Source organism: Chiloscyllium plagiosum, chromosome 41, assembly GCF_004010195.1.
Source record: "Chiloscyllium plagiosum isolate BGI_BamShark_2017 chromosome 41, ASM401019v2, whole genome shotgun sequence".
Taxonomy (NCBI): domain Eukaryota; kingdom Metazoa; phylum Chordata; class Chondrichthyes; order Orectolobiformes; family Hemiscylliidae; genus Chiloscyllium; species Chiloscyllium plagiosum.
Window position 1 is genome coordinate 3,127,925 of NC_057750.1, and position 26,137 is coordinate 3,154,061.

The window sequence follows — 26,137 nt, forward strand, 5'->3', positions numbered from 1 at the left end:
TTTCCGGACATTAAAAATTACCAATTAAGCTCGCTTTTGACCTACATAAGTGATTGGGTTTGTGGGGACCCTCTTTCAATATGGCGAGATATCGAAGCCTCGCAGGCAAGGTGCCCCCTTACCAGTGTTGTTGTTTTTGGACAAAGTGAGGACCGTAAGGGAATATTGCCATAACCCAATAGTCATCAATACTGTTAAAGCATGGAGGGCAATTCGGCAGAGGGAAGGTAATATTGGCAAAACATCTTTGTTTACACCTTTAGTGGGTATGCCAAGTTTCCAAACACGTTTGATAGATTCGGGATTTAAACGTTGGGCAGCTAGGGGTATATCTTGCATGGGTGATTTATTTGAGGGAGATGTGATGATGTCCTTCGATCAGTTAGTACGGAAGTATGAGTTACCTAATGGAGACCTCTTTCATTTTTTTCAAGTTAGGGATTTTATTCAAAAATAGACCACACTTTGACTGATCCCTACAAATCTGACATAGAAAGAGGGGTACTAATGGCTAAGAGTACACTCTGTCAGTACTCTATATCACCAATCGGGGGTGCCACGTCAGATGAGTCTGATCGACTCTGCAAGATGTGGGAAAGAGAGCTGGGTGTTGACGTTTCTTCAGAGGCATGGGAGGATATTTGGGAGAATGCAAGGAAGATATCAATTTGCAATAGGATCCATGGTTTACAGTTGAAGATTCTCTACAGGGTCCACTTGGCCCCAGACTGTGTGTCAAAATTTAAACCAGGGGTATCTTCAGCATGTCCCAAGTGCAAGGTCTGTACGGGTACTCCTACCCATTGTCTTTGGTCTTGTGACAGGCTTTAAACATATTGGAGCGCTATGGTGGGTGCAATGGAGAGGATTTTAGGTGTGGGGGTGGAGAAGGACTCTATTTCGCTCCTTTTGGGCCTATCCATTGTATTTCCTGCAGACTCATAAAAGGAAAAACTTTTCAATATTCTTACATTCTGTCCAAGCATGAATATCTTGCTAGGTCGGATATCAGAAAACCCCCCAGGCCTGTCAGGTTGGCGGAAGATTGTTATGGAATATATTACCCTGGATTTTCTCACAAATATGGTACACCACAAAACTGAGAATTTTTACAAGACAAGACATGGCAACCCTTTTTGAAATACCTGGACACAGATTTATCTGCCACACAAACAAGGACTTTTATATAGCTGTAACGATTGAGTTTCATGAGTCCAATATCCAGGGAGGAGGAACTGTGAATGTATGAGTGTTTTGTTTGGCTGGGCTGAGTTATTACTACTTATTTGTTTGTTGTGAGGTATTTAGTTAGTTAAATAGCTAGTTTAGTTTTTTTTTAATTTTATACTTCTCTATATATGTTTATACAATTGTATAGGAGGGTGGGTTGGGGAATTGTTTTTATTATTTGGGTTTAGTTTTGTACTATTTTTGTACTGTTTTGAATTACATTGTTTTGTATTTGTTGCAATATTTAAAAATTTTTCTTAAAAATATATTTTAAAAAGTTTACCAAAAGAACATTGTCAAAGACTTGTGTGCCTCACCTTGCTCAATTGCCAAAATAATTAGGTTGCTTTGTTTGAAATGCTAAAGCAGTGGCTAAAGTGTATTTGAACTTCATTATACATTTGAAGGGAGCAGATATAAACAAGACCCTGCAGTTAGAACTCAAGTCAAAATTAAAACAGCCAAGAGGGAGGGGGCAGGGGAGAAATTTCTTAATGCAGACTTGCTTGCCATCATGCAATGACTGAGCCAGAGATTTTGAAAATTAAGCAAAGACAGACAGGAGATGTGAGTAGATGATGATGATGATTCAGAGCTACAGGGATGCAGTCAGTTAGTGGGATTAGTTTGGGATCATTAGTGAAGTGCCAGCAGACAATGGGATAATGAACCCTCTTCACTACTGGCAATGCTGAATTGGATATTAGATCACAGGTATGCATTTTTTAAGATTGCGCACAACCCATTAATAGCTTGCACTAATCCATTAGCATGTAAATTGCAAAAGGGGAAGTCAATGTTCATTACAAATTCCTTCAGACATTAATGGGTAGCAATTTTCCTTTCGTGAACCAAAATTCCTACTCCTGACTAGAAACTGCCATCTACATTGAAAGGCACGGTTAGTCATTTAAAGCCGTATTGTGGCATTTTAGATCTATACATTAAGATCCAGAGGGCTCTTTCAGTTCAAATATTATCAGCAAGATGGAGGCTGTTCCCATAACAGACCTACTAGTTGCTTTCAATTTGCTCCATTAATCACCTTTTTCTTCCACTGTTACGCGACTTATGGTTTCTTATACCCAGCTATTTATGGTTGCCGCAATGCTGTCATTATCCAAGAATCTTTCTTCTTGGCCTCCGAATATAACCTGTGTACAAACAGCATAAATTTTAAGTAGCATTTTCCCCTCAAACCCTGTTCAGAATACTTTTCACTCATTGTCACATCACCCATGCCAGTTTTAGAGATATTAGCTATCCCTCCATTAGATCTTCAAACAGGTTACAAGCTCACCACCCTTGTATGATGCTCACCTCCACAACTTTTCACTAGGATTTTTGTGCACTGGTCACATTTCACTTTCACTAAGCCCATTCCATCTTTCCCAACTTCCACAGTCCAACTGTGGTTTTAGCTTCTTTCCCCTGAGCTCCACTCTGCCAAAAACCCTCAATGCTGCTTTACTCAAACACTATACTTGACCTCAAACTCCCAAGTGAAACAATTAACTATATCAATCTCTCTCCAGTAGTAACTTGCACATCACTTTTGATTTGTAAAAGTTTTTATACGTTATCTTGCAGGATCACTCACGCTTCCACCCTGTGCTAGTGTAGGAGAAAATCTAGCTTCCTGTTAAAATGAACACTGCCTGGCTGAGAATGTGTTTGGAAGTTGGTGTGGCAATGGGCAAAAGCATAATTACTAAAGGTCTTTTTCCTGCTTCCAAAAGTGAACTTCATTTCCTACAGACTTCTTCATTTACATGTGTAGGTGATTACATGCACAAAGTATGTGCACTTCCTCATAATCAAGTATTTGTACATCATAAATACCTATCTTTGTAGATAACAGATTACCTTCAGTGAAATATGTACTACCAGCAATGCTACCTCTACCAGTCAATATCACAGTGCATCTGCATAATTCTTGTTCAATTTTAAAAAAGGATGGGCGGACAATTCCCCCCAATACTCATGTTACGATACCATGTAGAACAGGCCAAGATGAGAAAAAGGCCAATTATTGAGTCACCTTTTAGCTGCATGATTTCACAAGAGACTTAGCTTCAGCTATGCAGATAACACTACCCCTCAACAGCCACTCCCAGGTGATGCTTCAAGGAGATTGCCTTATAAGGTTAAGTGGCTCAGCCATAAAACCAAGTTATTCTTTAACGTAGGTGTGGTATGCTAAATGTCATTCACAACAATGTCATTCACAACAGCTCATTTTTTAACGTTATATTTACTGTTCAATCCAACTACAACAGGCTGTTTGAAATCACTTCCAAACAAAGGAATCAAGACATTGTAATTTACTGTACAGAAGGTAGCCAAATATTTGCACTTTTTAAAATGTGTAGGAAATGTTGAGCATCATATTCACAACTGCTGTATAATACTAGCATGATAAAATCATGCAAGCGCTGTCAAAACAATCAATTTAGCAAGCTCCATATTTCCTTTTCCAAAGTAGATTGCTATCAAGTCAACTAAAAAGTTCACATAGCGGTCTAATTTATGATGTAGAGGAGCCAGTGTTAGACTGGGGTGGACAAAGTTAAAAATCACGACTCCAGGTAATAGTCCAATAGGCTTATTTGGAAGCATTAGCTTTCAGAGCACTGCTCCTTCATCAGACACCTGAAAGAGCAGTGCTCCAAAATAACCTGCTGGATTACTACCTGGTGTTGAAATTTTTAACTGTCTAATTTATAACAGTACTACAGCAAGTAATGACAGCAAATTAGGGATATGGTATATAGCTCTAATTTTTGGTCAAACTACAAATAGAAAAACAAAGGCAAAAAATCTGTTAAAGTTTTAATGGGGGATGGGGGAAAAGAGAAAGAGCATGCACAATGAGGGGAAGGTCAGTCAAACACTGAAAGACTATGCACTCGCTGTTCAATGTATCAAAATCAAGAAATTCTGAGACTAAAGCTTAACTGCATAAACAGATGCCTTATAACTTATGCAGAATCCTAGGTAAAGAAAATAACAGACCGGTCTTTGAATTTACCTCAACTTCAAGACTGTGGGGGCTTTTGCAAAACTAAAAAGAAATTGGCTACAGTTTATCATGGGAAATCCATAGTGTATTTACTGCAAAACAGTCAATGATGCTACTTGAAATTTCACCTATGTAACCCGTAGCCAATTGAGCGCTAGTTAACATTGTCTTTCTAGCTCCAAGAGGACCATTAAACTTGTTTAAAAAAATAAATCAGATCTGCCCTATTGAATGGCAAAGCAGTCTTAAGGGACTGAACAGTTTGTTCCTGTCCCTATTTCTTATCGTCTTTATTGAAAATTGCCTTACAAAACGAACAGCTGGAAAAACATTAAATTAAGGAATCCAGAAAAAAATACAGCAATCAGTTCCAAAGGGAAAGCTCAATGGAGATTGGTTGTAATGTCAATTGGTTCTTTTCCAGATGAGTCATTCATATTCCCAAACTTGATTCCCCTTCTCTCTCCTCCTCTCCCCCCGCCATTCAAATCGCTTGAGGGAAGATAATTACCCATACAATTTTCCTCCATTAGGCACATGACTGCCTTGGAATAATTTACCCTAGATAATTTTCTAGAAACTTTGCCAAGGACACTCCAATAGGATGCTCATATCCAAAGAGAAAATATTTAAGATCTTCCTAAAAAAAAAGGAAAGATATTGTAGGATAATGACACCTCAAAAATAAGAGATTTACATATCTTAGTTCTTCTAAAAAACCACCAACTTGAAGTTTTGTTCTCCATCTTCAGTGAAAACTTTGGGGAAAAAAAATTAATAAGCAGCCACGGGATGATTTAGGTAGAAATACATGGTTACTTATCCAGAGATGATTTTACTAACAAAACGGAATTTTAAGCCAAACAGCAGCTGCATGTATATGAATCAAGGAAACAGCACTGGGTCATATTACAGAAAAGCTGGTAACAGAACTTTCGCTGGCTTGAAGTGCTTACTCCTTCATTGTTGCCTATTTCCTTTGCCCCTGTATTGGTAAACATGAATCAGCAATGAACAGATTCAAAGAAATTTCAGAGATTGGGGTGAGGAACCACCATTTAAAACAAAGGATTTCTTATGTTCTGATCAACATTTGCCCAGAACCAAAATCTCAGATTACCCAGTCACTACCAAATTGCTATTTTCAGAAACTGAGAGCAAACGGTCTGTTGCTTCTCCTGCTTTATAGACACCCCATCTCACTGATTGAAGCAGCTTTGTCCATCAGGTCATGATGAGTGCTGTACAGATGAAAAATTAATTTTCCTACTTTGTATGATATATACACCCTTGGTCAAAAACACCTGTGCAAAGGAGTAGATTCATTTCTTTTATATACTTAGCAAATGAAGAAAAATGTTTATAAAATCTTTGATAACCATGTTTAAGAGCACTATTTTGACATGGCAACTGATGTTGTGGCAGGTTTCATATGTGCAAGTTATCATCCAAGTTAAGGACACCAGGATTTGCATTCTTCACAAATGCTGAAGTTCAAAGAAAGTTATTATTAACACTGCTGTACATACGACAGGCAGTTCACTCTACAATTTGTACATTTCCACACTTTTTAACTAGTAGACTTCCTCTTGGACTGAAATGCACCAGTGATGCAGGCACATAGGAATAAAGAGTGAGAGTAGACAATTCAGCCCTTCATTAAGCCCACTCACCATTTGACATGACCATAGCTGATCATAGCCTGGTCTCAACTTCACTTTCCTGCATGCTCCCCATAGTCCTTTATCCTGCTTTTCAGAACCTTTTTTCCATGAATCTGTTCATTGCTTGTGCGTACACTGCACTGACGCAGTGGGTTCCAGATTCACAACTCTCAAAAGAGATAGTTTCTTCCTCACCTCATCCCTGGAATCAACCTGGTGAACCCCTTCTGAACGGCCTTCCGTGCCACCACATCCTCAAGAGGCGCCAAAACTGGATAAACATCTACAGGTGTGGTGTTACTTATGTCTTATATAATTGTAACAACATGCATTTACTTTTATAATCCAGTCCTTTTGCAAAAAACGCGAAGATTATATTTGCCTTTATTGTAGGCAGCACCTGCATACGCACGACAGAGGAACCTCGATTATCTGAAGGGGATCTCAAGGTCCTGATAGAAACACTACAAAGAGCTGTTTCAACCCTCATTACATTTTTTTTTTACAGGTACAATGATTAAAAATGAACTCTGCTCACTGAAATGCTGCTGAGAACAGTCCTGGACAGTCCAGGCACCATCTCCAAATGACTGACCTCCTGCCCGCTCTCTCTCCCCGCACTTTCCCTGTAGTTCTATAGGAGTGAACCCTAAATCCCCCTTCCCCAGATAATCTCTCCAACATTTTCACGTACAGAGCAACGGGTGGAACCAGTTAAAAGGGTGTACGCGCATGCGTGCTATTTGGAGACTTACCCCATAAAGGCAGCAGCAGCCTTACTGGTGACATACAGTCTGGTAGGGGGTTGGAGCTGTTGGATTGAGGGCGAGGGTGGTGGTGGTGCTGGAAGCAGTTGAGGGCAGACAGGGCGCAGGGTCTCACGCTCAGTATACTTTTGCCTAGTCTCCTGCACGGGGAGCAGACTTCACAGAAAACTCCAAGCCCCAGAGGAAAAATCAATTAACCAAATAATCAATTATCTGAACAAAATAGTGTCCACTCATCTAGTTTGGATAATAGAGTTTCCTCTGTATCTACAATTCATGCACAAGGACACCAGATCCCTCTATAGTGATGTAATTTGAATCGGTTTCCCATTTAAATAAATTTGCCCTTTTATTTTTCTGGCCAAAATGGATAATCTCACACATATCCATATTAAATTCCATCTGCCAGATTCAGCCTATCGATATCCATCTGTAAACTCTATTACAGCTGCTTTCCCCACCTATTTTTAGTATCATTTGTGAATTTTGCCACGTTACACTGATCTGCAAGTAGGGACATTTGATAGATTGTAAATTGTCAAGGTCCAATAAGTGAATCCTAAAGAAACCAGTTCGCCATCCAGAGAAGGACCCATTTATCGTGACCTTCTGCTTTCTGTCAACCAGCCAATACTCCACTCCTAACCCTCCGTACCTAAACTTCTAGATCAGTCTTTTATGGGATGTGTCAAATGCCTTCTGGGAGCCCAAATATACCACATCCACCAGATCCCCTTATCCACCCTGCTAGTTATATCCTCAAAAAGAACTCCAAGTTTGTCAAGCACAACCTGCCCTTCATGAAACTGTGTTGATACTGGCGAACTGAGCTTTATGATTTTCCAAGTATTTGGTTATCTTGTTCTTTATGACTTGACTCCAGCAACCGAAAACGACAGCTTATCGTTTTTGAAGGATGTCACATTCCAACAGCATAATTGACAGGGTCCTCAGCCAGGTCTGACCCAGCTCCCACACTTTGGCCTTCACCTTCTCTTCCCTCCCACAATAGGGATAGGGTCCCCCTCTCCCTCATCTACCATCCCACCAGCATCTACATCCAGAGGATTATTAGATGCCATTTCCATCACTTCCACCAGGATACCACTATGAGAGACATTCCCTTTTCTGGTCAACCTTCTCCAGGGACCCTTCCCTCCAAGGCACCCTGCTGCACTCCTCCTTCACTCCCAACATGTCCCCACAGTTCCTTCTCCTGCAATTGCAGAAGGTGTAAAGCCCTCCTATTAGTTCCTCCCTCAACACCATCTAGGGCCCTAAACACACCTTCCAAGTGAAGCAGCGCTTTACCTGCACTTCACTCAAATCTAGTTTACTGTATTTGCTGCTCACAATTTGGCTTCTTTACACTGGGGAAAAAAGAACAGACTGGGTGACTACTTGGCAAAGGACCTATGTTCTAACTGCAAAAATGACAAAGATTCCAGTTGTCTGGCACTTCAACAACCATGTTCCCTGGTCAATATCTGTCTTAGGTGTACTGCAGTGCGCCAGCAAAACTCAACGCCAAGCTGAAAAAAAAAGCACCTCATTTTCCATATGGGAATTCTGCAGCCTTCTGGACTCAATAGACTTCAACAATTGAGCTTCTTCCTCCATGTATTTACTCCAACCCCCATACACCAGGCTTTGACATCACATGGGCTGCTACCACACAACTCATTGTCAGCTAACAGTCGCCACCAACAGCTATTTAGGCTTAGGCTGATTTTACCCAGTCCTTTTTCTGTCCAGTTGTTTTCTCACCTTTTCTTCCCCCACCACTACATCCTCTGCATAAATACCCTTTTTCTAGCTACCAACAGTTCTGAAGGGTTACTGGCTCCAAAAAACGTTAACTACTTTGCCCCCACAGATGCTGCCAGACATGCTGAGCTTTTCCAGCAATTTCTGTTTTTTCTTTCATATGGAGAGAGAGTGTGGCTGTTCAAAGTCAAAACAAACAAGTCACGGAGATGTACAGCATGGAAACAGACCCTTTGGTCGAACCTGTCCATGCCGACCAGATATCCCAACCCAATCTAGTCACACCTGCCAGCACCCAGCCCATATCCCTCCAAACCCTTCCTATTCATATACCCATCCAAATGCCTCTTAAATGTTGCAATTGTACCAGCCTCCACCACTTCCTCTGGCAGCTCATTCCATACACGTACCACTCTGTGAAAAAGTTGCCCCTTAGGTCTCTTTTATATCTTACCCCTCTCACCCTAAACCTATGCCCTCTAGGTCTGGATTCCCCCACTCCAGGGAAGAAACTTTGTCTATTTATCCTATCCATGCCCCTCAAATTTGTAAACCTCTATAAAAGTCAGCCCTCAGCCTCCGACGCTCCAGGGAAAACAGCCCCAGCCTGTTCAGCCTCTCCCTGTAGCTCAGATCCTCCAACCCTGGCAACATCCTCGTAAATCTTTTCTGAACCCTTTCAAGTTTCTCAACATCTTTCCGATAGGAAGGAGACCAGAATTGCAAGCAATATTCCAACAGCGGCCTAACTAATGTCCTGTACAGCAGCAACATAACCTCCCAGCTCCTCTACTCGATACTCTGACCAATAAAGGTAGCATACCAAAGGCCTTCATCACTATCCTATCTACCTGTGATTCCACTTTCAAGGAGCTATGAACCTGCACTCCAAGGTCTCTTTGTTCAGTAACACTCCCTAGGACCTTACCATTAAGGTGTATAAGTCCTGCTAAGATTTGCTTTCCCAAAATGCAGCACTTCGCATTTATCTGAATTAAACTCCATCTGCCACTCCTCAGCCCATTGGCCCATCTGGTCCAGATCCTGTTGTAATCTGAGGTAACCCTCTTCGCTGTCCATTACACCTCCAATTTTGGTGTCACCTGCAAACTTACTAAGTAGAGGGCCCAGAACCGATCCTTGTGGCACTCCACTGGTCACAGGCCTCCAATCTGAAAAACAACCCTCCACCACCACCCTCTGTCTTCCACCTTTGAGCCAGTTCTGTATCCAAATGGCTAGTTCTCCCGGTCCTCAAAAGGCAGTCAGCCAAATATCTTGGATACTGCAGATTCTGAAGTTTTTCCTGACTTTTGAAAGTATATTTAAAAAATGACCTGGCTCTTAAGATTGAGCAAGGGCAACGCTAAGCTCCATGTGGATAAGACAGCTAAATTCAAAAATGAAAATGTAAACAAATTCAAATCAAGACAACACTACTAACATTTGAATCAAGTGTGGATCAAAGAGAGGAGATCACAGCTTGGTTTGAAAGGATAGACTAGAATACAAAGCCAAATTTCCCTTCCCAGAAAAGTGATTTTAGATATTCACATTGTTCACATCCCATTAGCATGAGCAAAGAAACTTCCTCCTGCAAAGACAAACTTTGCAGCCTCTTTCCCCTCAAATCTAATCTTTTAAAAAAATTGTCAGTTTGCATAACATTAAATGTTTATCTAAAGTTCAGTCTCTTACACAGGCATTGATATTCAACTCTTGTTTCATCAAGTAATGTTTTAAAAACTTGTGTCAGCCACACCTAGTGGACAGTTAAAATACAGATTAAAAACAAGGCAGGGAATTTTAGTTATTCATAGGATTCTATACATTGCAAGTTCCCACAGAAAGTGGAGTGTTCAGAAAACCTAAACATAGCATTTTTTTCACAAAATCAAATCCTTATAACTAAATAGCACTTTAAACAGCGAGAAAAAAAGTCAGAGACATCACGTTTGAAGAAACAAAAACCTCAAATTTTAGTCCAGAAAATACTTGACTTTTGATCCAAAGGAATGTGCGTGGATGCATTAGGTTGTAATTTTTCTGAAGTCTTGAGATTCTGTAGTGGCAGAGGATTGAAAAACCACAAGACATCCTTATTCAAAAAGGGAAGAGGCAAAGGCAGGTAACTAAAGCCTGTTATAGCCTAATATTTATTGTTGGACAAATATTGGAATCAATTAAGTAGTAATGGCAGAACATTTGGGAAAAAAAAATCAATATTATCTAGCAGATCAGCATGGTTTCAAAAAAGGAAAATGTGTCTTGCTAATTTGAGTTTTGAGTTAGTCTCAGCGGAAAGTGGGGAGCCAGTAGATGTTGGGGAACGTGGACTTCCCAAAAGCATTCAACGATGTAGCTCATGGAAGGTTAAAGCATAAAATGAGCGCCCATGGTGTTAGCAACAGTATACCTGTATTGGCACATGTAAAGGATTGGCTAATGGGCAGGAAGCTGAGTGGGAATAAGGGATCCCGCTTCAGGTTGATAACCTGTAAATCAACACAGGGACCACAACTGTTTACAGCATACGTAGTGACTTGGAGGAAGGAAGAAAGTAAATGCACTATCGCCAAACTTCCAGTCAAGACAAAAATAGGTGGAAAGGCAGGTTGTGGGACTGCTACAAACAGTTTACAGAGAGATATTGGTAGTTTTAAAAAGTTGGCAAATACAGTATAATGTGGGATATAATGTTCACTCCTTCAAAGTGAGCAAATTCAAAGAACAGTATTACTTAAAAAAAGTTGCAAGCTGAAACAAAAAGGGACTGAGGGATAATGGAAGGCGGATGCGTATTTAAAACGGGCGCAGGAGTATAAAAGTAGAGACGTCTTACTGAAACCATACCAGGTATTCACTTAGAGTACTGAAAGCAGTTTTGGTTTCATTTAGGGAAACATATCATTTCACTGGAGGCAGATCAGCGAAGTTTCACTACGGTGATCCTTGGTATGGAGGGATTATCTTAAATGAGAAAAAGGCTAAACAGGTTGGGAAGTGAAATGACCTAATTGAAACAAAGATTCTTAAAAGGTTTGACAAGGTAAATGCTGACATGATGCCCCCCTCAAGGGAGTGTCTAGGACCCCCAGAGGGCATAGTCTCAGAATGAAGGGGCATCAATTTAAGACTTAAGAATTTCTTCAAGACTGTTTGGAACTCCTTGTCACAAAGGAGTGTGTTTGTTTTGGGAGGGGGAGGGAGGCAGGCAGGCAAAGTCCTTGCATATATTTAAGGCTGAATTAGATTCTTGATCAGCAGGAGAATTAAAAATTACAGGGAAAATGCAGGAAAGCAGACCAGAGGAATGTCAGATCAGTCACAATCCTACTGAATGGTATAGCAGATTCAAGGGACAAATGTTCATATTCGTTATGGTTTAAGTGACATAATGAATAGAAATTTCAATAAGTTACCTTTTCCTCAAAACTTCATAAGCCAATATTTACATAATGGAGAGCAGGTTGCACAGTTCAAAACAGAAAACGTATAATATTTAGTGATACGTGTACAAGTACAAAATAGTCATTAAACCCAACTCTTTCCAGCCAAGAGACAATAAGGAGCACTAAAATGTTCCTACACTTCTAGCATAAACGTGATTCTGTGAAAAAGCAGTTAGATTAGATTACTTAGAGTGTGGAAACAGGCCCTTCGGCCTAACAAGTCTACACCGACCCGCCGAAGCACAACCCACCCAGACCCATTCCCCTACATTTACCCCTTCACCTAACACTACGGGCAATTTAGCATGGCCAATTCACCTAACCTGCACATTTTTGGGCTGTGGGAGGAAACCTGGAGGAAACCCACGCAGACATGGGGAGAATGTGCAAACTCCCCACCGTCAGTCACCTGAGGTGGGAATTGAACCTGGGTCTCTGGCGCTGAGGCAACAGTGCTAACCACTGTGCCACCGTGCCGCCCACTAGGAATCCCACTTTCAAATAGTTCAGTCACTCAAGATCATCCACAAGATTAATAATTGCAATCTAGTGCAGTGATGACTCATGCATTAGAAAGTTACAATGCAACTTCTCCATGTGACAAATGTACTTTTCAAATGTAGTCTGCATTTTGTTTAGTACATTCACAGGGACCAAGGAAAAAAACTTCCACAGCTACCTATTTTGTTAATTAATTAGCATATTTCAAGTTTCATAACCTCCCAGGTTCTTCAGAACAGTGGATTCAATAAAAAGGAACCAAGTGGTTTTAAAAAACACTACCAGATTTCTTAAACATTCAGCTTTACTCTTTAATTTCTCAAAGAAACAAGCTCCCTCTTGAGCAAATTAAGACGAGTGCTCCTTCTGCCTTTGATCATCAAGAGTATGAGATTTCAGAAACTGGAAACCTGGTTCAGACATCCACAAGGAGCACAGGCTCTCCTGGAAAGGTTACAAATTAGTCGTCTAAGAGTGACAGGACAAGAGCAACAATGGGAAACTGCTATGATAGTTTATTATCAATGCTCTTGGGTTCTACTAATATTACTATTGTATTTTTTCATTTCATTACAAAATCAGAGACAATAAATGAGAAAAGCTGAATGATAAACATCCCATTTAAAACAGAGATTTAATGCGAATGTCAACCGTCGAGCCAATTTTAATGAGCGTAATCTTACATTTTATGCAACGTCCCCGATTAAAGGAATATGCCCAAAATATTGACCCTCCTGCTCCTTGGATGCTGTCTGACCTGCTCTGCCTTTCCAGCACCACACTCTTCCGACTCCGATCTCCAGCATCTGCAGTCCTCACTTCCCCCAACATGGCTTCCTAACAATCAGCCACTGGTTTTAAAAATGTCACCTAGCAGTACATCACACTGCCATTTCAAGTTGTGCACTGCAAAAGACCTCATGTATCATAAACTAATTGGATTAGTCTCATATTTAGAACCTTTCAATCCCATGACCACTTAAAGACAACAGTGTATTCAGCCTCTCCCTATAGTTCAAACCCTGGCAACATCAAGTCTTTTCTGAACCCTTTCAAGTTTCAGAACATCCTGTTGAGGTTCTGTTCACTGAGCTGGGAATGTGCGTTGCAAACGTTTCGTCCCCTGTCTAGGTGACATCCTCAGTGCTTGGGAGCCTCCTGAGAAACGCTTCTGTGATGTTTCCTCCAGCATTTAGTGGTTTGTCTCTGCTGCTTCTGGTTGTCAATTCCAGCTGTCCGCTGCAGTGGCCGGTATATTGGGTCCAGGTCATGTGTTATCAACAAACACATCGACCTGGACCCAATATACTGGCCACGGCAGTTGACAGCTGGAACTGACAACCGGAAGCGGCAAAGACAAACCACTATAAATGCCGGAGGAAACATCACAGAAGCACTTCACAGGAGGCTCCCAAGCACTGAGGATGTTACCTAGACAGGGGACGAAACGTCTGCAACATAAATTCCCAGCTTGGTGAACAGAACCACAACACGAGCACCCAAGCTACAAATCTTCTCTCAAATTCAGAACATCCTTTCTGGATCAGGGTGACCAGAATTGCATGCAGTATGCCAAAAGTGGCCTCAATACCCTATACAGCCACAACATGACCTCCCAACTCTTATACCCAATGTACTGACTGCCCTGGAAGTTTATAAGTTCATGTGGGCCACAGACAGGGGGAAACAAAGTCTTTTCCCTGGAGCGAGGGAGCCAAAACTGGAGGCTATAGGTTTAAGGTGAAGGAAAGATTTACAAAAGCGATCCAACAGGCAACTTTTTCATGCTAAGTGTGGTGAGTGTGCGGAATGAGCTGCTACAAGTGGTGGAGGCTGGTACAATTACAACACTTAAAACACAGCTCCCTGATGAAGGATAAGCACTCTGAAAGCCAGTACTTCCAAATAAACTAGGACTATAACCTGGTGTTGAGATTTTTAAACTTTGTCCACCATAGCTCATTACAGACATCTCCATGACATTTAAAAAACACATCTGGATGGGCATGTGAATAGAAATGGTTGAGGAGGATATGAGCCAAAAGTTGGAAAGTGGAACTAGATTTATTTAGGATACCTGGTCGGCATGGAGGAGTTAGACTGAAGGGTCTATTTCAATGCAGTACAGCTCTGACTATGACAGCAGATAGCAGATGCATGGGAACACGACCACCTATAACATCCCCTCCAAGCCACTCAGCACCTTGGCTTGAAAATATGGCTGGTCCTTCATTTCACTGGGTCAAAATCCTGGAATTTGCTCTCCAACAGCACTGAGTCTACCTGCAGCACATGGTGATAGCCACCTTCAAGGGCAACTTGGGACAGACAAATACTGGCCAAGCCAGCAACATCCACATCCTGAGTGAATAAAAACAAAGACCTCCAAAACAAAAAACTCACATTAGTCACCAAGCCACAGAAAAAGGCCAGTCCACTCAAAAAGAAAGCTCAGGCAGCAACTGTTTAAGTGAAAAGAGCTCATAAATGTGCAAAAACTCTGAATAACCTAATATTTGCAGTCAACGTTCATCAACAAAAATCAGCATGTATGAGATCAAACATGCAGATTTTCTTGACTGCAAGAACCAACAATTAACTAAATTCTGGGCAAACCTTGTGTGAAATGTCACCAAGAACACCCACAAATTGAGAGAGAGTTTGAGTATAAAAGAGAGAGGTGAAAATGGAAAAAAATAAGTGAAAAATGTGCAAATAAGGTGGTTAGGTTCGGGTGTAAGCCAAATTCCCTTATTAAAATACAACGCCATTGGGTAGGTTCACAGAACTCTACCCTAAAATTAATAACCTGTGCATAATCCTGATACTTGGTGATGAAAAGTAATATATTTTCAAAACAGTTCAATTCTTTTTCCAGACCTAATTCAGGTATGTCACATATGTTGAAAAAAGTTATTTGCTTTAGTGACTAGTGTTTAATTTAATTGAAATCATTGTACATCTTCAAAATATTACTGGAAACTGACAAACTTCATAAATCAGATCTTGCACAAAATTAACAATCTAACTTCAGCCATCTTTAAAGATTTTACTGGTATTGAAAAATAGAGTCAGAGATGTCCAGTTGAAAGTTGTAGGACCTGACCAGGTGAAGTCAGTTTTTAAACTATTCTCTTTTCCATTAGCCTATTAAAAGGTGGTGAAAAGGGTTAGAAACGTCAACATTTGTAAAAGACAAGTGTTTAAGAGACTTGCATTCACAAAACAGTGGTGTTTCTTCAGTATTCAGTGTTCACAATGGAGGGTTTTTTCTTACCACTTTAGACAAGATTCAAACTACACAACACTAACTAGATCCTTTGGCAACCTAGCCTGCTGTACAGGTTGTAATATGGTTTTCTGGCATGTTTCCCCATTTAACTGCACTTTGAACTATTCCCCGAATATGCCAAAGAACTTTCAACATTCCACTGAAGGAACTACCCTCCGTTTGAAATTCTTTGCGTACTGAACCAACCAGATTCTTTGAATCATTTCACTTGTACAAAAAAAGAAAGAAAAAAATGATAATGTAGAATTGTAATTGTAGAATTTTTATGCTCAGAGAACCGAAGAACCCTGTCTACTTGCATGTCATTACACATTTTAACACAAGATCTTGATCATATTCTGAACATTAAAAGACTACGCCATGATGGAATAAAACCAAGTGTGAGGACTTTTGTAGTTAAAAAGTTGCACTGTGTGAATAGATGTCTCAGTTCAATTTAAGCTTAGTGACATCTGAATAGTGAAAAAAATTCGATTAAGAATATCCATTTATTTTCAATACACACCTAAAGCACTTCAAAAGCAACTGTCAAAACACTAAATCATCTTATATCTATTGACAATGCTTCCAGCCAAATGTAATTCACCTGAATTTACTTGGAAGGCAGTTCCATGTTTTGGTCCTCAAAGGCAATTAATTACATACTGCTACATGATAAAAGTGCAATACAATAATACATTAAGTTCACATTGTTATGTATTTATTACCTCCTTAACTATAACCACTGGCATACAAAGTTTGGAAATTAAATCTAAACCAGCCATTTCATTCAAATTAATAGGCATGTTGACCCAAGTGCACAGATGGCAGCCCATTAGTGATAACTGAATGTATAATTTTACCTTTTTTCTAGAAAATGGTACATGACACTTTCAAACAAGTGTCTACAATCCATTTTGCTCCAGTTATCCAGAGTAAGAGTCCAAACGACAATCAGCTTGCCTGCCTACATAAGAATAATGGAAAACCTCTTTCCTCCCTATCAAGTACTTTTGCAACTTATAAAGAAGTGTTACAACAGACTACTGCACCAAGACTGCCCCAGTCATGTTGAAGATTCAGGGTTCAGGGATCATTTCAAATTCCGTTTAGCCTAAACTTTTAGAACATGACAATCTTATTCCACAGTCCTCACCCATTAACAGAAAAGACTAAATAGATGATAGTTGAGTGTGGGGTGCTGGAAAAGCATAGCAGGTCAAGGGGAATCAGGGGGAGCAGGAAATCTATGTTTCCAGCATAACCCCCTCATCAGGAATGAGGCTTGTGGACCAGGCAGCTGAGAGATAAATGGAAGGGGAGGGGAGATAGCTGAGAAAGTCAATGTCTGGATATTTAGTGTAAACTTTTTAACCCTGTAAGACAAATTATTGACGAGGCCTGTGTACTAACGGAATAGCTCCAGTTAAGCAGCAAACATTTCCTATTAAGGCAGAAAAATCCAAAGTATTTAGTGGAGAAATCCTGCTAATAGCTCCGCTGTGTCTCAGTGGCAACAGTTCAGAAAAATGTTGGACAAAAGGTGACAGGCTGCATTGGAACATTGAGGAAATAACATTTCACAAATTCCTGGCAATGACATCTTGGTGCCGGTTAGTTTTTTCAGCAAAACTATATAAATGCATTATTTGGTACCTTACCAGACTAAGCTAAGTAGAATGTCAAACAGTAAATCACTGTTCCTTCATCATACCACTATTTCTGGAATTTGACCACAATATGCATTTGCTACACACATAAAGGAATGCGGCTTCAGCAAAAGTCAGGAACAAACTGAAAACTGTCCACTGAAAAGATACAAGGAAAACTTGTACCTCCATGTCTTCCTTATCAATTAGTTTAGCAATAGAAAAAGGGTCAATTTAAGGAGGTACAGTAGAGGGGGACTTAAGTCATATGTCATTGAATTTGGCAGGAGAAGCCGAGCACAACTGTAGCATATTATCCTCAGCTTTAATGAAGACAGAATACAAGGAGGAAGAAGTAGTGCTAAAACACTTTCAGCCTCAACTGGAGTATTCGGGGCACCACACTTTAGGAAAGTGTCAAGATATCAGAAGAATTGCAGAAGGAAAAATAAATCACAAAACAGTTCCAAGGATAAGGAACTTCAGTTACAAGACATATGTTTTCTTTGAAGAGAAGGCTAAAAAGGAGATTTAACAGAGGCATTCAAAAATCCGAGACAATTGGACAAAGTAGATGGAGGAAACGGCTCCGGATCAAAAGAACACTTTTTAAAATGTATCTGCATTCCTCCTTTTGCCAATTACAAGATGACCCCTTTCCCCACAATGTTGGTTAGATCTGGACTGCACTGCAAGGTGTGGTAAAGGCAGTTCAATCAAGGCTTTCAAAAAGAGCACGAGATCATCTGAAAAATGAATACACCGTTTCCAGGGAAAAAATTGGGAACAGCATGAAGAGAATTTAACCCTTGGACAGTCAATGCAAGCACGAGCCAGTTTGCCTTGTTTTATGCTTTCACAGCTCTGATTCCGTAAACCTAACTCCATCTGAAATACTTTTACTGAACCATGAGCAAATCCACAAAAAAGCTGGACCATAGAGGTTTACACCAACTGCAAAAATCTTAATGAAAACTATACCACTACCATCTAGAAGAACAATGACAACAAAGACATGACAACTTCACTGCAAGTGTCTCTCCATGTTACTAATTTGTTATAATCGCCTTTCAAAATCCTGAAACATCCTCCCCAATGGCTTTGTAGGTATATTCACATCAAATGGACTGTAGTGGTCCAAAGACAGCAGTTCACTACTACACTCTCAAGATGGGCAATAAATTCTGGACTAGTCAGCAACCACCACTTTCCATGAGTGAATTAAAAAAAAATGTGATGCTAACATATGTTTCAAAGTATGAATGTGCACATTTCCTATCCCTGGGAAGCAGTTACTTTTATTAGTTAATCTACAGCCAGTATCTTGGGAGGGGGCAGAAGAGAAAGATTTCTCAAGAAACCATTTAAGAAAAATGAGATTCCTGAAGTGAACTGCATCCAATAGCACAAATCAAAAAATTAAGCAATATCTAAAAAAAAAAGTGAGATTTCAAACAAAGCTGTTAAACCACATTCCTTTAGACCTGTAAAATTGTCAAAATTAAAATGCAGATTTGGGAGCTACAAAACAAAAGATGTACAGGGAGAGGTAAAAAAACTGATGATCATCTCAAAAATCCAAGAAAGAATGAAACAAAAAAAACTATACAGAGACTTGCTAACTAATTAAAATAACTGAATAGAACTCAGTAAGAGGGATGTGCAATGTACCGCTCTCAGAATCTGAGAGATCAAGTTCCTGAAGGAGCAAGTATTGAAATTCAATCTAGTAGATTATCTAGTTGAGAGAAAGACACTTAGCTTGGCTTTCATGCTAAATGCCATGTATTAAAAAGCCATTTTGATATACAGATAGCTTTTAGTTCATCTAAAATTTAGAAGCTAGGTGAAGTGCGTTCAATATCTTGGTCCAAAATAATCATTGCCTGAGTGGTAGCTGGATAGCTACAATGCTGTCTAGTTAATGTAATCCATAGGCAAAAACACCACTTGCTCAAAATGTGAAAACTTAAGAAAATGCAGAGTCTGGAATGATCACATTGCTAAGTCAGTTCAGTGATCTGTACATGTCTTGGAAGCGAGTGAATTGAAACATCCAAAAGCCAAGCTAGTAAATATCTGTATGTTTAATTATGCTGGCAGAAATAGAGTTTACTAGATAAAAAGAACATCCAAATCAACCAGATGACATATAGTACCTCTGCTATCTGAGCTAGCTTGAGTTGATTATACCAAAATTTGGTTTCAAGTAAGTTAAAACTGATCATACACACGTTTCATTCTATAAGAAAAAAAGAATAGCAGTACATTTGGCTCCTTGAATCTGCTCTATGATTTAACCACTCATGTGTACAGCATGGAAATAGACTGTTTGGTTCAACTTGTCCATGCCAAGCAGATATCCTAAACTAATCTAGTCCCATTTGCCCATATCCCTCTGAACACTTCCTATTCAGATGACTTCTAATGATGCAATTGCACCAGCCTTCTCCATTTCCTCTGGCTGCTCATTCCACACAGGCACCACCCTCTGCATGAAAATATTACCTCTTATGTCCCTTTTAAATCTTTCCACTCTCACCCTAAACCTATGCCCTCTAGTTTTGGACTCCCCTACCCCAGGGAAAAAAGGGACCTTGTCTATTTACCCACTCCATGCCCACAATTTCATAAGCCTCTGTGAAGGTCACCCCTCAGCCACTGATGCTCCAGGGAAAACAGCCTCTTTCCCTATAGTTCAAACCCTCCAACCCTAGCAACATTCTTGCAAATCTTTTCTGAACCCTTTCAAGTTTCACAACATCCTTCCAATAGGATGAGACCAGAATTGCACATAGTATTCCAAAAGTGGCCTAATCAATGTCCTATACAGACATAACATTATCTCCCAACTCCTATACTTGATGCTCTGACCAATAAAAGGAAAGCATACCAAATGCCTTCTTCACTATCCTATTTGTGGTGTCACCTTCAAGGAACTATAAAGCTGCACTCCAAGGTCTCGATTCAGCAACACTCCCCAGGACCTTGCTATTTATCACCCACGCCAATTCGCCCTTTATTCCTTGATCAAGAATCTCTCTCAGCCTTAAACTATACACAATGACTCTGCCCCCACTGCTGTGGCATGGACTTCCCAAAAAAAAGTCTCTAGGAGGAATTCCTCATGACTTAAATTGGCAGCCCTTTATTTTGAGGCTATTATTATGGACCAGACATCCTCAAAAATGTTAAAAGGTGATGACTTAGTCTGTAACTTTCTTATTTTCTAGATGTTCTAGATGCATGGCCACTTGTTAGTCTACACAATGTTAATCAAAACAACGGAAACAGTATAGTTAAAATACAATAGGAATTTAGAACAATATAGCTTAATTGGAAAACTTAACAGAATAGATACAGTAACTATTACTGATTAACTATCTCAATGTAGTAACAGTCCCAAACAAGTGCTTTGGCAAAAAGGCAATTTTAGAAATTCTGTCTCTGGTTGCAGCAGAGAGAAAAAAATAAGTGAACTAAAACTAAAATCTAGAAATCCTGATCGGAGAGCTGGCCACACCCATCCAGACTGCTTCTATTGTTCCAGCCTCAAGCTGTTTACTTTCCTGGCATTCCAACTAGACAGCTCTGTACCGGTCTTAAAACCTCTGCAAAAAGAAAAAGAGAAACCACACCATCATCACGAGACCCAAAAACATTAACTCTGGATCAGGTAGCATGCATGGAGAGAGCGCGCAAACAAACATTTCAAGTCTAAAATGATTCAGATGAAAGGTCAGAATAAGAACCTGAAAGAGCCATCTCAACTCAATGTTAGCTAGCTTTCTCTCTCCATAGATGGTGCCTGACCCACTGATTTCCAGCATAGTTTTTAGTACAGATTCCAGCATCTGCACAATTTGCTCCAACATTAACTCTGCTTTCTCTCCATAGATGCTGAAAAGTGAGTTTCTCCAACGTTTTTTTTGTTTAACTTGCCTACTGTGGCAGACAGAATTTTTAAAAACATTTTATAGTGGAACAGTACAGAACTTTAGTATAGAGAATTTGTCGATGCAATTGCCTGGTACACTAGATAACAAGTTTAATATATGGTTATAAGCAAGTAGTTAGAAGGACAAATGGAATGTTGTTTATTACTAGGAAAAAACAGGATGTTCTACTATAGTTATACAAGGAATTGGTGAACCACATCTGGTGGCGTTCTCTGCAGCATTTTGGTTTCTTATTTAATGCAACCCATTATTATGTTAGAGGAGTTCAGAGACAAACATGTACCATAGGGGGTGATACCACGTTATAAAAAGGTTGGCAAGCTTGGACCTGTATACATTTAAGAATGAGAGGTAATCTTATCTAAGGATGAGGAGGATGGGAGGGGAGACACGCGACAGGGTAGATGCTAAAAAGATGGCACCCTTAGGGAGAGTGACTACAGCAAGGAGTAACAGCTTAAAAATAAGAGAACTTTGAGAATCATAAGTGTGTGGCATTATCTTCCCAAGGCAGTAGACAGCAAAGTAAAATGGAGGTCATACTCAGATCAACTAGAACAGGGTGGAGGGGCAAAACAGCCTACTCCTACTTCAGGAGCCACAGACTATCCTTTAAAAAAGTACTTTGAGGCAATAAAGTACTTTTTGAAGTGCAATTACTGTTGGAACACAAATGCAAAGTGTGTGAAGCAAGTTGCAACAAATACTAGATTTTAAATAATGCTGGATTGGAGAGAAACACTGACCAAGATAATATGGATAACATCCACAGACTTCAACATTGCAAGGATGTAAAGATATGATGACAAACAGGCTGCTGGGTCAGCAGCTGAAGGTCACAAAATTCACTTTAGTATGGTACAGGAGTTTCAGTCTAGATTTTAGTGCCTGAAGCCTTAAAGCCACAACTTGAACCACAATCTTAAATTCTAGCAATGGTGCCAAATGAGGTATAAATGATAAGCTCTATATTCTGAAAATAAGAGCTTAATTGACTCATGGCATCAGCCAAATTCATCAGCAAGAGCTTATATCTGGCTCAATGCAAAGTGCTACTCTAACTTGAGCACAGTCAAGGGACTACGAGACAGAATGGTTCACAAAAGGAACGGTAACAAGTGTATGTGGGTCTCATCCATGTAGATGCCAAGCGGAAACTGTAGACAGAGACAAAAAGCTCAGAATAGCCTACTCACTGATCAAACTAATACATGGACAGTAGAAGTCAGGCACCCTCAGTCTTCATTCTTCTAAATTTAATTAGTTACCAAAAAAAGTGGAAAATGTATCAGGATATGAATCCTTTCCTTCAACTACACTACAAACTAGAATAGATTGCATTCCTCAGATGATTTTTAACTAAAGAATCTGCACACATTTTCATCTCAAATACTGTATTGGAAACCTATTTCAAATACCAATCCATTATCCATCTTATAAACTCAGTATTGAAATTTCAGAGGGACAAACATGTACTTTAAGGTCTACAACAGAGTTCAACAGGAACTTCAATCAGTATTTACCCTGGAGGTATCAACTTGAAGTTGCTGTACTTAAGATGTTTAACAGAAGGTTGTAATTTCAGGAGCAGAGCAATAAGTGAGTTTTTGTAGCATCTCAATGTTCATATCCCAAAAAGGTTAACTGAATATTCATCACACTAGCAATTTTGTAAATTTGATTAGGCAAAGTTGGCAGAGAACATCTGTATACCAATCACCCAGGAAAAACAATTGCATAGTGGGTCATGTCATTGGATAAGTAATCTAGAACCTCACACTAATTCTTTGACATTTTCAAATGATATCATGGCAGATAACAAAATTTAGACCATAAGACATGGGCAGAAATTAGGCATTCGGCTGATAGAGTTTACTCCACCATTCGATCATGGCTGATGGGGGCTGAAAAACCTATTTTCCCATATTCTCCCTGGGGCAATCAAGAACTTGACCTGGCCTCCACAGCCTTCTGTGGCAATGAATTCCAGATTCACCACACTCTGGCTTAAGTTGTTTCTCCTTACATCAGTTCTAAAAAGGTCTTCTCTTTATTCTAAGGCTGTGCCCTTGGTTCCTCGTCACTCCTGCCTTTGGAAAGATGTTCCCAACATCCACTCTGTCCAGGCCATTCAGTATTCTGTATGTTTCAATTAGATCCCCTCTCATCTTTCTAAACTCCAAGTATAAACCCAGAGTCCTCAAATGTTCATGTTAAACCTTTCTCCCTGGGATAATTCTCATTAAACTCCTCTAGACCCGCTCCACAGTCAATACATCATTTGATAGTGTTGCAAGCAATTTTGGACCCCAAGTATGGTCTGACCACAGCCTTATAAAGCCTCAAATACAGCGCTGCTTTTATAATTCTAGTCCTCCTGAGATGAATGACATTGTATTTGCCTTCCTAACCACCGACTCAACCCGCAAGTTTACCTTAAAAAGAAACTTGGACTAGGACTCAAGTCTCTTTGCACTTGAGATTTCTGAATTTTCTCCCCAGTCAGAAAATAATCTATGAATTCACATTCAAGAATAGAGGCAAATCAAATCTGACAAATCTATCTGAAATGAACCAACTAGTTGACTAGGTGACCTTTCCAAAAAAAGAAAATCTGCCTTCCATACATGGTGTGGCAAGTGATGCAACACGAGGCATACAGCAATATGGTCTAGTCAAACGGTTGTCAGGAATAGACTAGCAAATCACATTAGAATAACTGCAAAATCTAAATAATGTAATACTGGACAGACCGCATGACATTGACCCAACAGCAAAAACAGGCTTGTCGACCCTACAAAGTCATTCTCACCAACATCTGCAGACTTATGCCAAAACCGAAAGCACAGCCTCACAGACTAGTCAAACAACTAGCATGACATGGTATAGTTTAAAATCACACAACAGCAGGTTATAGTCCAAAAGGTTTATTTGGAAGTACTAGCTTTTGGAGCACTGTTCCTTCATCAACCTGAAGGAGCAGCACTCAAAGCGAGTCATTTCCAAATAAATCTGTTGGGACTATAACCTGGTGGTGTGCGCTTTTTAACTTTGTACACCCCACATCGTTGCAAAGTTTGTGTAAGTAAGTATGACCATGTCCATACCACCCTGGGTATGCCCTGTCCCACTGACAGTGGTGGCATTATTTCATATAGTTGGGTAGGAGTGTTTCAGGAATTTGCAATATTAACTCTAGACCCTAGGAAATCATGTGGCATCAGGACAAATATGGACAAGGAAGCATCTCAATTACCACCTCCAACTCTCCAAATTGATAATTTGAACATTTGGGAGGAAACTGGTGGCAAATACACTTCAAATGTTGATCACCATGCGTGGCTTACAAGCACCACTGCTGACGAAGCTGACAGAGTCCTAAAGGACATAGCTACTAAACTGGGTCTGCGGCAGGCGATGGAACAGAAGGGAAAAATATGTTGACCTCGTCCTCTTGACTTGTCACAGATGCATCTGGCCATGATAATTTCAATCTGAGTTTTAGCAAAACTTCCCTAATTTTATATTCTATCCCCTTCAAAATAAGGTCACTTCATTTTCCTTGCCTATTAGCCACTGAACTTGGATGCTAGCTGAGACATTCACTAAGAGGTCGCCCAAGTCAGATCCATAACTTTCTGCAGTCTTTCTCTGTTTAATATGCAACTCTCCTGTCCTTCCTGCAAGTGTGCATAACCTCACTACACCATCCCATCTGCCACATCACTTCTGTCCTATTCACCACTTGCTCTCCCACTTGATATCATCTGCGATCTTGGCTATAGTACATTCTTTCCTCAAAGACATAACACATTTTAAATAATGTGGCTCCAGCACTGAAATGTGTGGCACATCACTAGTTACAGGTTGCAATCCCAAAAATACCTTTATTCCAAAATATACTACCAACACCATGGGGCCTTTAAGTAGCCTAACATCCTTATCAAATATTCTGATAAACCAAATATATTACATCGATTGTCCCTGCCCGATTCCTGCTTATTACATTCTCAAAGAATTCTAATTAATTTCTAGTAAATTTTCTGGCATGATTTCCCCTTCATGAAGCCATGCTGACTTTGCTTGACCATATTATATACTTTTAAATATTCTATTATTTACATCCTTTAAAACAGATTAACATTTTCTCAACAATACACATTAAGCTAACTGGGCTATAGCTTCCTTTCCAAAATGAAAGTCTTATTTAAAAAAATCCTCTGGAACTTTTCCCATACACCAAGAATTGCTAGCAGCCATGATGTGGGGGTGACAGTGTTGGACTGGGGTTGACAAGAGTTAAAAATTACAAAACCAAGTTTAGTCCATCAGGTTGGACTGTAACCTGGTGTGGTGTGATTTTTATACTTGGTAAATTGCTACCAGTGCATCCATGATCTCTACAGATGCTTACTTTAACATTCTAGGATGCATCCCATAACTTCCAATCCATAAAGATACTTCATTCTCAAAAGTGAAAAGATTCTCATAACTCAAAATACATCAAATCTTCAGCAGTTGTATGGCTAATAAACAAACTTGCACACAAATTGTTTTTAACTGCTAGCTTAAATGTATTGGAGGAAATTATAACCAAGCAGTATACTTAAATAAAGTTGACAGCTTTGTTGAGCCTAGTCAAACTGACTGTTGGACAGGAGTGAAACTTCAATGAGCAGAGTGAAACCCTCAGTGATTTTCTTCATTTAAATACACAAATCTTTCTTCGACCAATAAAGTTAATAAATTCTCACAGAAGGGTGGACACTAGAACGGAATAGTGACTCAATTGCTGTCTCACCCTTGGAGTAAAAAAAATAAAAGCGCAAAGCTAACGCGTTCAATAATCACTCTG

At 39.8% G+C, this 26,137-nt stretch overlaps 1 protein-coding gene across 5 annotated transcripts in view; it reads right to left on the bottom strand.

The window, feature by feature from the left end:
- The window catches only part of LOC122542742 (alpha-actinin-1-like), a 113,183-nt gene that overhangs the window by 68,843 nt on the left and 18,203 nt on the right, over positions 1-26,137 (bottom strand). The gene's annotated exons all lie outside the window — the stretch shown is intronic.